This window comes from Eleginops maclovinus, chromosome 16, assembly GCF_036324505.1.
Source record: "Eleginops maclovinus isolate JMC-PN-2008 ecotype Puerto Natales chromosome 16, JC_Emac_rtc_rv5, whole genome shotgun sequence".
In the NCBI taxonomy this organism is placed as follows: Eukaryota; Metazoa; Chordata; class Actinopteri; order Perciformes; family Eleginopidae; genus Eleginops; species Eleginops maclovinus.
The window spans coordinates 903,967-916,901 of record NC_086364.1 but is presented as its reverse complement, the minus strand read 5'-3'; the positions used below and the strand labels follow the sequence as shown (position 1 = coordinate 916,901).

The 12,935-nt window shown below is 38.4% G+C and overlaps 1 protein-coding gene across 2 annotated transcripts in view; it reads left to right on the top strand.

Annotated features, from left to right (window-relative positions):
* The window catches only part of septin12 (septin 12), a 75,550-nt gene that overhangs the window by 40,602 nt on the left and 22,013 nt on the right, over positions 1 to 12,935 (top strand). The window contains exon 1 of one of the 2 annotated variants that reach the window (XM_063903673.1): positions 7,588 to 7,706. The exons of the other annotated variant lie outside the window; for it this stretch is intronic. The gene's annotated coding sequence lies outside the window, so the exon portion shown is untranslated. Of the gene's footprint in view, positions 1 to 7,587; positions 7,707 to 12,935 lie in introns of those variants that run through there. 2 annotated transcript variants of the gene reach the window in all.

Below are 12,935 nucleotides of genomic sequence, written 5' to 3'. Positions count from 1 at the left end.
GACTCTGACACCCCAAAGACACTGAGTGTCAGTGTAGTGGTACAGGCCAGGTACACACAGACAGACAGAGAGATGGGGGAGTCAGGTCAGAAACTACTATTTCTAAATAAATAAACTAAATACTTTTATCTAAAGGCCTTTATTTATTTGATTTGTTTGCTGTGGTTCTGTGTGCAGTTGTTCATTTAATGTTTTTTTTGGATGAAAGAAATGCATAAAAATAAGGCTCTTATGAACAGACTGAATGAAAGATTGCATGCCAACACACAAACCATTTATAATTGCCAAATTAGGCTAAAATAGAAGGCTCCGGTGGGTACTCAATGAAGAGTCGTTAGGGAGCCATAAGAGGGAAACGACTCTACTAAGGGAGCCGATCCTAAAGAGCCGAATCTCTGTAAGCCACCGCAATGCTTATCACCAGTTTCTATTGTTGCGTAAAACAGGATTTTACAACTTTCCTGGTACATTCATTTTTATCTTTTGTTTCACCAAAAACAGTTGAAAAAATGCATTGTATTAGCCAAGTGATTTAGGTGTGAACAGTTGGTTCACTGCAGTACACACCCCCATCCACTTTTATGAACATTCATGCAGGTGTATCTACAGCATATGTAACAGGAAGTCAATCATCTTGATGGTTCCCTGTCAGAGAGAGGTGGTTGTTGCAGCAGCAGTAAAAGCAGTAAAGCAACATCGAGTGGTTAGAACATGATCACACATTATATAGCCTCTTCACTGCGGAACCTTAACCAGGCACATGTGTGACATGGTATTAGTTTCCCCATACTCCAAATGACTAGCTGCTGTTCACATTAGCCCTTTCTCATTTCTCAGTTTCCCCTCCTCGACTTGTGTCTTATTCCCGCCCACAGGAGATTCGAACAGAGGAGTCAAGGAGGGGAACGAGGAGAGAGGAGTGAAAGCAACAGGCGTTTAGAGAAATGAGAAATCCTCTCTTCTGAGCGTCATTCTGAAGCGACGTCCATTAATGATGACAGGAGACACAGCAGCTCTGTGTTCATGACAATTTATATATTTACTTTTAATTCATCCACAGTGTGGTATAAGAAGACAATGATACATTTATAAAGACATATCTGATCATAGAATTGAACTTTCCATTTCCACTGGGTGACTAATTTCAATTGCTGTTGATAAAAGGACCGAGGAGCCGAGGAGGCAAAAATTGAGAAATGAGAAAGGGCTGTTGTGACATGAACTCTTTTGAACAGATTACTAGCATACCAATCGTGCTTCAGCAGCATAAGCCTTTTTATTTATTCTGGCTATCAGGTGTTTTCAATACACATGTCGTCATATCAGTTTTAGATTAGATTCCAGCACAGCTTCAGTTACTTCCAAGGATGAGGTTAAGCTTTGGCAACACTATCAAACTAATTATTCGTAGGACCAATGTTTTTGGCCATTTGGCCTTGTATCGAGTCACTATAAAAGAAATCACAGTCACGTTTAAATAAGTTATGAGTATACAAAGTAAAAATATACAGGCAGCCAAGCATTTATCACCAAGGCAAGGTACGTTTATTTATACAGCACCTTCCAACACAAGGCAACCTTGGTCATGTGATTTCAATCACACTCCCAAACCAATAAAGAGGTGAGGTGGAGGGCCCAGTAAAGGACATTGGTGACACCATATTTAGACCACATGAAGGAAAAGTGGCAGCACTGTGCATAGTTGGTCTTAACTGCAAAAAGAACCAGTGCAAAGGTCCGGCCCCCTTTAGCACTAGTTCTGACTAACATCGATAAAAGGTTGAAAATGACGTTTTTTAGCTGTAAGTCAGTGTGCTTTACATGACTACTTTTTTTTTTTAATCAAGCAGAAACATTCAGAGTAAGTGACTGACCTGAGAACCCCCCCCCCCCCCCCTTTAAGAGCAGATTGTGATCGTGTGTTGTTCTCACTGCTGATAAGTGAGATAGATTAGGTTCGCCTTACAAAGAGCTTTTTACATACTTTAGATAAATACCTCAGCATATCTCAGCTGCCATCTCTGATGTGTGTGTGTGTGTGTGTGTGTGTGTGTGTGTGTGTGTGTGTGTGTGTGTGTGTGTGTGTGTGTGTGTGTGTGTGTGTGTGTGTGTGTGTGTGTGTGTGTGTGTGTGCACCTTCTCACCACTTGGGGGAGGCACCATCATGCACGCCATCAAGCTCTCACTGCTGGGCTCTCCATTATGTCCCCCTGGCTTGCCATTCTTAGAAATATTAGAATTAATGTATATGTATTTATTTAATCAAGGACTGTGCCTACGAATCCATTAACCTCATAAAAGAGAAGAGATGATTTATGCCAGGTTTTAGCTAATAGCTCATCTCAATATGCAGTCCTTAGGCAGGTACATAACAATCGACACTGAACACATTGCATAATCTCTTTCAAACAAACAATTATAAAACAGATTCAAGTGCAGGTCAATAAAATAGGTACGTTAAAATACAATATTACAATACATTTCAATTGGAAACCTGAGATTACAGTGTAATTGATGTTGGCATGACTGGTGGCTTAATATCCTTTTTTTTGCACCATGAGAGAAAGAGTGCCTGCTGTAATACATGTTCTATACTCATACATTCCTCCTATCATCCCTATTGCAGATAACTCAAAGCTCCTAGTTTGTTATGCTGCGTTCATAACTGGACACTTTAACATTTAACAATCATAACTTGTCCATCTGTATCTGGTGTATTCACACTGTACATTGATTTTCATTTCATATGCTATTTTTGGCACACTAATATCCTACCTCTATATTTTGATAGCTGTAGTTGGCCCCTGATAGTGTATATTTGAAAGACAGTCTTCAGATATGTGTCTTTCACTGTCATTATGTATATGTTTTACTTTAAGATATGATAGGATAAGAGGTACTTTATTAATCCCAAAATGGGATTTTTTGAGTTGCAGCAGTTTAAAACAAAACAAAGCATTGCACATAATTAGAAATGAAAAGAGTAGAAATAAACTATTTTAAAAATAGAAACATCTCAAAATAGAACCTGCATTAGGGAGTAAAAAAGAGTATATACAGTTGAGTGCAAGGAATGGAATATTAAATTAAATATATATGTAAAAAAAGTTCTGTTTTTATTGTATATGTTATATTCATGTCTGTTTATTTCATACTCCTTTTCATTTTCACATTGTATTCAATGCCTTGTTTACATGCTGCTGTGAAGAAAACCTTTCCCAAATGATGATCAATAAAGTAAATCTTATTTTTATCTTCTCTTATTGTCTGTCCATATAAGCATAAGACATTATGCTGTAAAATACCAAACCATGTGATCAAATCAATAATCCAGCAGTGACATACAGACACTGAAATACATTTTGTTTTTAAAATCTAAATGGACCGCATTTATATATTTCTTTTTCAGTCTTTGTGAACGCTCCAAAGCTCTTTCACATGTCAGCCTTCATGTAATTACACAGAGGCAAGAGATAACATTCACACACCATGCAACCAATTTGGGTTTTAATATCTTACCAAGGACACAACATGGTGACTGCAGGGGCTGGGGATCGAACCTTCTGATTGGTGGACGTCAGCTCTCCCTCCTGAGTCACAGCCGCCCAAACTACAGTTCTATTTTAAAACTCATTGACATTGCTGCAGCTCTACTATAACTGCCTTCACTAGAAGTCTATAGTAGCACCTGATCACGTCACTACGTCTACTAACGCTCAGTGACATCACCACGGTCCTCCTCTACCTCAAAGCCTCGAGTCGCTGCTGTCATGCTCTTTGCATGTTGACACTCGCAACGAGGCACACACTCCACTTTCCTTTACTCACCTCTGTGTGTGTCAGCAAATTGTCTGTGTATATACAATCATTTATCATCATTATTGTGTTGTCGGATGAATTAGTCAAAGCAAGCATGTATTTAATGACTAACAAAAAGATTCATTAGAGCTTCATTTAGAAGGGATAACGCTGGAGGCTGACGCAGCGCACATCTAATTTATCCCAGACGTTCTATTTCCACAGAGAGATCTCGTTGGTGGAGATCTCTTAGTTTGGTTGTGTGTGTGTCTTGTGAGTGTGCGACCTCTCTGTCTCCATGACTAGTCTTGCAGACTATCAGAATATTTACGATAGTTTGTGCTCATTAACCCCTTTTCAGTAATTGTGAACCCGTTTTTTTTTCGTGTTCAGAGGTTCTGAGCCTCAGAAGTTGATTCATCTCCGACCCCAAATATCTTCTCAGCTGTAAGATAGATTCAATTGAGTGTCATTTTTCTTTGGCGTATGACTTTTTTGCATGGTATTGTGTTAATATTGTTTCAAAACTGTATTATAAATTGGTTAAATGGTTTTATAAAGCAGTTTGAACCATATTTTCTAAGTAGATTTAGGTAACCAATCTAGATTTCTTCCTATTGAAACTTTTCTCATCTTCCAGTGTGAAATAGCTGTAAGCTCAAAAAGTAGCTTCCCCAAATATGTCTCTAATAGTTTAATCAATGATTTCAGATACCTAAATTAAACTCCAGTGTATCTGCATTTACACACATATTATTCAGTGGATATTGAATGCCAGGATCCTACAGGAGGTGTTCATCCAGCAGCTATATTTCTAAAGTGTGGGAAGAAGGAGTGGGATGGGAATGTGAAGTGTCTGGGAATCGAATAATGTGGGTGAAGTTGGACTGCTGTCACCTCTCAGGGTTCAGTTAACAAAGTCCTTCCATCATCATGTAATTTATGGGAAAACAAAAGAACCGTGGGACATGCATGGTCACGGCAGCAGAGGGACAGGGACAGGAACTGAGCTGCTCTCCAGTTATAGTGATTTTTTTCCCCCATTGCGAACTATGTAAAAAGTCAGCAGATCTGACAGAGAGCTGATTAAACTAATGTCCATGCTCCGTAGGCCTACTCACAGAAGTCGATAATGGACAACAAGCTTTAACCTTGATTTGAGGGATAGTGTCCCTTTTTATCTTTAAAAGCAATGTTCCCATGCCCCATGTACAGTGAAACCGAGTTACAACATCAACCAGACATACATGTGACATATTTATTTTGTACCATATTTGTATTAGTTTTTTTTATACCGGCTAGTTGACATATCAGGCTGTCCTAAATAAGATCCTAGAGCAAAATATGCCTGTGGAAGATAGCTTACCCATAAATGATAGCAGGGGTTGAGCTGGCTTCAGTGGCTATGCTAATAGCATCCGTGTGATACGAGATAAACTATTTTACGGTCCTATGATGCAAAACACTGTACATTGAAACTGAAAAAGTATTTCCTTATGGGAGATATACATCAGGGGATATTACTTGTGAAAGAGTCAGACAGTGGATTACTATTTTCCAGTGGCAGCTAGCAGTATGCTAACAGTATGCTAAACCCCGGTGGAGCCAACACCAGGGACTGACAAATGCTGAGTCATAGTGGCAAACTATTAGCGATGTCCCTGTAGAGAGGAGTAAAAAAATTGAAAAATGTGTTCTTCAATTTAATCTGGTTTAGTAAGAATCCGCAGCTCCGACACATTCCTCCATTGTTGTTATTGTTAGCGATTCATGCTAGCGCTGCTTAGAAAACTAACAATGTAAACAGGGCTCTTTAAGGTGAGAAGCCAAACTGCTTTTTGTATTTGGTTCGCAAGTTGGACCAAATGTGATCCAAACTAAAACAGCAGAGCTTTATTTTAATTTTGTGACTATTTAGTTAAAAGGGGCCTTTTGGGTTTCCCTCTCCTGCCGTGTGTGTGCTATAGGTTTCTGTGCATGTAAATGGTCTGCAAACGCTAAAATACATGTTTTTCCCCCCCATCTCAAAGACCTCCATTGGACTCATTCTAATTACAGTAAGGTTCAAAGGTTCATAGGTTTTATTTGTCATATGCACAGCAGATACAGCGTATATGTTGGCAATGAAAATCTTATATCCCAGGCAGGTAACATAGTTACATCACTATGTAACAACCGCGCTTCTGGTGGCTACTGCTCCAACACATTGTTTGTGATAGGCTAAGGGGCGGGACATATCTAAGCGTTGACCAATCACAACAGAGCCGTCCAGCTAACCAATCAGAGCACACTGGGCTCTGGTTTCAGACAGAGGGTGAAAAGAGGTGCTGCCCCACAGGCAGTATGAGAAACATAAAGAGCTTTTTGAACATTAAAGCATGGAGACATGTCCCAGGAGAGACACTACATACTGATATACACCTGAACATCAGCAAGAGAGGACTCTTTAAAGGAGAGACCCTACATACTGATATACACCTGAACATCAGCAGGAGAGGACTCTTTAAAGTAGAGACACTACATACTGATATACACCTGAACATCAGCAGGAGAGGACTCTTTAAAGTAGAGACACTACATACTGATATACACCTGAACATCAGCAGGAGAGGACTCTTTAAAGTACAGACACTACATACTAATATACACCTGAACATCAGCAGGAGAGGACTCTTTAAAGTACAGACACTACATACTGATATACACCTGAACATCAGCAGGAGAGGACTCTTTAAAGTAGAGACACTACATACTGATATACACCTGAACATCACAGGAGAGGACTCTTTAAAGTAGAGACACTACATACTGATATACACCTGAACATCAGCAGGAGAGGACTCTTTAAAGTACAGACACTACATACTGATATACACCTGAACATCAGCAGGAGAGGACTCTTTAAAGTACAGACACTACATACTGATATACACCTGAACATCAGCAGAAGAGGACTCTTTAAAGTAGAGACACTACATACTGATATACACCTGAACATCAGCAGGAGAGGACTCTTTACAGTAGAGACACTACATACTGATATACACCTGAACATCAGCAGGAGAGGACTCTTTAAAGTAGAGACTCTACATACTGATATACACCTGAACATCAGCAAGAGAGGACTCTTTAAAGTAGAGACACTACATACTGATATACACCTGAACATCAGCAAGAGAGGACTCTTTAAAGTAGAGACACTACATACTGATATACACCTGAACATCAGCAAGAGAGGACTCTTTAAAGTAGAGACACTACATACTGATATACACCTGAACATCAGCAGGAGAGGACTCTTTAAAGTAGAGACACTACATACTGATATACACCTGAACATCAGCAGGAGAGGACTCTTTAAAGTAGAGAAACTACATACTGATATACACCAGAAGATCAGCAGGAGAGGACTCTTTAAAGTAGAGACACTACATACTGATATACACCAGAAGATCAGCAGGAGAGGACTCTTTAACATGTTAAAGAGCCAGATATATGTTTGTTGTTTACTGAGCCTGCATGGATCAATAAGACACACAGGGAAACAAATATGAGGTGATATTCATTTAGTCATCATCTAACAGTCTGTTGTTATTGAGTTAAACAGCCAGCAGAAGATCTAACCAGGAAACAGTTTCCCCCACAGGGCAGGAAATGCATCATCCTCTGACACACTTACACACTTACACACTTACACACTACACACACACACACACACACACACACACACACACACACACACACACACACACACACACACACACACACACACACACACACACACACACACACACACACACACACACACACAAACACAGTGCCACTCCCCTCCACACACACACAAGCAGTGATATGACATCCTGCCCAGTTGTAGTGTGTCACTGCTGCCGGCTGTATCTCCACACCAGGTAAAGAACAGCTCTCCTTCCTGTTTTCAGACCTTTAACAGCTTTACCGCTCCTCAGTGCTCCGATATATGAAGTGGGTTCTGTTCTTGTGCTGCTCTTCTCTGTCCGTCGGGCTCTGGTTGTTCTGTGGAGGTGTTTCAGGCTGGCACTGAACATCTGAACATGTGAAAACTAGTTTGCATGCTTGACAGCTGTGTCAGAATCCTAGCACAGGGAACAGAGACACTGTTTGATTTAACATATAACTGTAGTACAGAATAGAAATGAAAGATTCAATGTCAGTGTTAGAAAGTAAATGTAATTATGTACTGTACTTAAGAACATTTGGAGGTACTTGACCTTTTCCATGTCATGGTAAATCTTAATTCCTCTACATTTGTGTTACTTTAAAAAAGTTCTAGTTACTGGTTACTTTGCAGGTTTATATTATCAATGCAAAATATAAATCACCTGATGAATTATAATTCTGGATTATTATAATCCAGTGATATTATATATGTTATTCTGAAATGGGTCATTTTGAATAATGAGTACTTTTTAAAAATATATGTGGATGTAAGTACTATTACTTAAGTCAATTTCAGTCATTTTTAGATTGCGGTATTAATACTTTGACGAGAGTAAGATATCTGATTACTTCTTAACAATAACGTCTGTTACCAAGGTGTTTTACTTTAGCTAATTAATGTCATAGTTAAGATTAATATGAGCGTGTTCTTTGTGGTTGAGTAATGTCAGGCTGATCTGGTTTACTGCACAGTTTGTTACTTAGCATTTTGTTCCGCTTTTGTTATGCTGAATGAACATCATATTTCAAAAATAATGACTATAAACTGTCCATTCATATATCTACATGAAAAGATTTAAGCATTTCTCACAGTGTGTAGTCTTTATCAAACTGTGGAAATTTGTTAAGGACTATTTTATAGCGGTGGATTTTCACTTAAACTGTCAAACTTCTGTATTATAGAACCTTACATGAAGGTTAGTGGATTCAAAGTGCTTTAAAGAAAAGCTGATAATAAGAATTGTGATTACGTAACAACACGTTAAAGTAAAACAATGAGAATTTAAAAATGTATGCTAAATGTAATATTAACACCATTAACAAAATAAAATAAAAAATAGATAAAATAGATACAAATAAAGATATACACACATAATGCTTAGTTGATTCAGTTCATTTAGGGTTTCTGCTCATTGGACTTTTTAACAATAAGGTCAGAATTAAAAATATAGAATATCTGGAGACAAGCTTTAAGCCACATCCGGGGGACGCTTTCCCTTCAACCGTTTTTCTGAGTTTTATCACTGCTTCCTGTTCCTGAGTTTCATCAGCTCAATTTAGTGTGACAAGAACAAGCAACAGTGAGATGTTCTCTGATTCCTAACAGACATTAAATGCACCACTTTAATCATCCTGGTTATTGTAGAACAAGCTAATCACAAACATGTTCTGAAATAAAGGCTCCACATACTCAACACTGTTTTACACTTCATTAAAAAAAAGCAATAAGTCTCCTAACAAGCTGAGTGACTTGTAATGAATTAGACCTGTATATAACCAGAGGTGGAAAGAAACTAAGTACATTTGCTCTAGTACTGTACTTAAGTAAAGATTTTGAATAACTTGTACTCTACTTGAGTATTTCCATTTGTACTTCTACTCCACTACAGTTCAGAGGTAAATAGTGTACTTTCACTCCACTACATTTATCTAATCCCTTTAGTGACTTTACAGATCTGGATTAATGATGGTAAATATAATCAACCCTTAAATCAGACTTTAGTTCACCTGCAGTAAATTCAGCAGCTACCCTGCAGTATACAAAGCCATTCAAACTAGCTGCACCTTTACCAGCTCTGAGAACACTTTAATGATCAATCATTATAAAACATATCAGAGATATTATTCTGAAATGGACCAATCAAACAATGACTACTTTTACTGTCTCTACTTTAAGTACATTTAGATGAGAGTACTTTCTACTTTCACTGGAGGAACATTTAGAATACTTTTACTGTGACAGAGTATTCCTACACTCTGGTACTTCTACTTTACTCAAGTACAAGATCTGAGTACTTCTACTTTACTCAAGTACAAGATCTGAGTACTTCTACTTTACTCAAGTACAATATCTGAGTACTTCTACTATTATTCAAGTACAAGACCTGAGTACTTCTACTTTACTCAAGTACAATATCTGAGTACTTCTACTATTATTCAAGTACAATACCTGTGTACTTCTACTTTTACTCAAGTACAGGATCTCAGTACTTCTACTTTTACTCTAGTACTGGTAATGTGTACTTCCCCACCTCTGTCTATAATGAATTGTATTACTTTAGTTAAAGCCCCAATGCCAACTCACACTATATATACACTATATATATATATAGTGTATATATTTGTATATATACACTATATACACTATATATATATATATATATATATAGTGTATATATTTGTATAATATGTTATAGACGTCATTTTGCTGTCCGATATTATTTTTCATGTTGAGTCTCACAGATGATGCAGGTCACATGGCAGAACTCCAGCTGCTGTAGTTCATCCGTGTCCAGTATGTTATCACCAGATCTCGCTGTGATAGTAACCTAAGGGAGTGGAGAAACAATCTTACATATAAATCACTCTAGGATAATGACATTAAGCGGTTTTATTGTGGAAACATGTGTCCTTAATATAATTAAACTGAAGTGTATGGCACTCCACCAGGTTCATCTTAAATTAGATGAGGTGCTTCCGCTCACAACCCCAGGCTGTGAGCTCCACTCTGTGACACTGTCATTAGTATGAAAGTGAGTCTGATGTCACCGGCCGCTGGTATGAAAATCTCAGTAATACATTTCATAATACACACTTCTTCATTTTCCTACTCGGACATGTGACACTTTAGACTTCTGTAGAGACAGATTTTTAGCATTTTTTTTCTACCTTTTTCAGTGGAAACCTAACGTAAAAGTGATTCAGTTCAGTAGAGACTTTAAGACTTTCTAGTTTTCAAAATCAGTATTATTAGAATCAGAATACTTTATTAATCCTGAAGAAATTGTGATTTTTGACAGTTGTTCCATCTTAGAATGAATTAAAAATATAAAGAAAAAAACTACAAATATAAAAAAAATAATACAATATACATACAGTAGGTACAAGTTCAATTACAAATATGCAGGAAAAAGACAAAATAAAATAAATGTATTCAAACAAACATACGGAAAAAGGGAAATAAAAGATAAAATAATATAAAAATGATTTATATAAACCTTTAAAAAACAAAATGATGCGTACGGGTTGCCTCTTCTGTGATGGACACTTTCTTTTTGATTATGCCTTCTGCTGAAACATTGAATTTTATAAGAGCACGAATGCAGCAAACGGGCTTCATTGATCTTCATTTCCCCCGGTAACATGTTTCATACACTTTTATAAGTCTGTTGCACCTCTATGTAAATACACATTACATCACATTTATTTTAGCTGACACTACAGAAGATGTGTAGACTTTCTGCTGGCCCGATATCATTGGTGAGCTCTTTCCATAATTGGAAATGGAATCATTCTAGCTCACAGGTGTGTTTTGGTTACCTGGGTTTCCCTCCCAGATCCATTCTCAGAACAGTAGGCCAGTACCAGTGTCTTTAAATGTATTCAGACAGCCGCTGGCAGCCAAAGAAGGGAGCAGGGGAGTGGTGTAGTGAGGAAGAACTTAGGAAGGATGAAGACCAGTGGTAGCTGTTCAGGTGAGACGGAACTTTCAGGTAGTCAAGAGGGAGCTGCAGTCAAGACGTGAGATGACCAGAGCCTGGTCGAGGACCTTGATGCCTTCTGGGTCAGAATTGGACGTATCTTCCTGATGTTGTAGAGAGTGGGTAGAATATGTTGGCTGTGATAAGTATTATATGTTTGGTTTGTTAAATTTCAGCATCTTTTGGTGAAATCATTATGCAGTAAGTAACAAAACAGCCTGAAAATGAATCTTTCTGGAAAAACGTTCAGCAGTGTGTGCAGGTGTGTTTCTCAGGCTGCACACATTCCAAACAACCCCCAGCAATCACATGTTGTGACAGCCTGTATGTGTCAGAGAGGCAGATACCCTTATCAGTGTTTTCATCAGCGTGATGGGTAGATAATAAGACACTGTTAAGAGATTTTAGATCCAAAACCAAAGTTGTTATTGTTGTAAAAAATAGAACTTTAAAAAAGCAAGGCAAGTTCATGTATATAGCACATTTCAACACAAGGCAATTTAAAGTGCTTTACAAAAACATTAAACCTGCAGTCTTCAGCCTGGATTCAAAAGAAGTGAGAGTCACAGCGGACCTGCAGGATTCTTGGAGTTTGTTCCAGATATTTGGAGCATAATAACTGCTTCTCCATGTTTAGTCCTGACTCTGGGGACAGAAAGCAGACCAGAAGACCTGAGAGTTCTGCATGCTTCATAATGTAGCAGGAGATCACAAATGTATTTTGGCCCCATTCAATGCTTTATAAACCAGCAGCAGCTTGAAATCAGTTCTCTGACAGAAAGGAAGCCAGGGTAAAGACCTTCAAACCAGACTGATGTGATCCACTTTCCTTGTGTGGTCCAGAACATTAGAACTGCTTTACCTTCAAGGTGGTTCCAGGGCCGGTTGGAAAACAGAAGGGACCCCACGATATGATACTATGGCGATACTTAAGCCACGATACGATAGTATTGTGATTCTACGATATTCTAACTATTGCGATATGATATATTGCGAAATGGCGGATTTCTCATTTCTTTCTCCGCTGACTCCATCTTTGTTTTGACTAACTTCCTGCAGATCCCACTGACTTTACCCATGGCCATGACTACACAAGAAAAAGCTCAGCAGCATCTAGTGGATTGAAAAACTTGGATTTGCAATATGAATTTATTTCGATTATTTCCCCCACCCCTAGAAACCAGTGCCCGATTGTGAACCAGTTTATCCACTGATGTAACCTTTGATGTCTTGACGTCGCTCCTCTCTGGCTCTGATCGGTGGAAAATCAAACTGGTTCTCAAGCAGTTCGCAAGTTGAATCAACTGCAGACCAAACTAGCCCCAGCACGAACCAGAAACAGAGCTCCTATCAGTGGAAACAGGGTACGGCCTTCTGAGTCAGCTGCAGTTATCTCAGTAATGTTTTAGTAAGACCTCTAAACACACAAACCGCTGAAGATGAATGCATTGACAAGTTTTC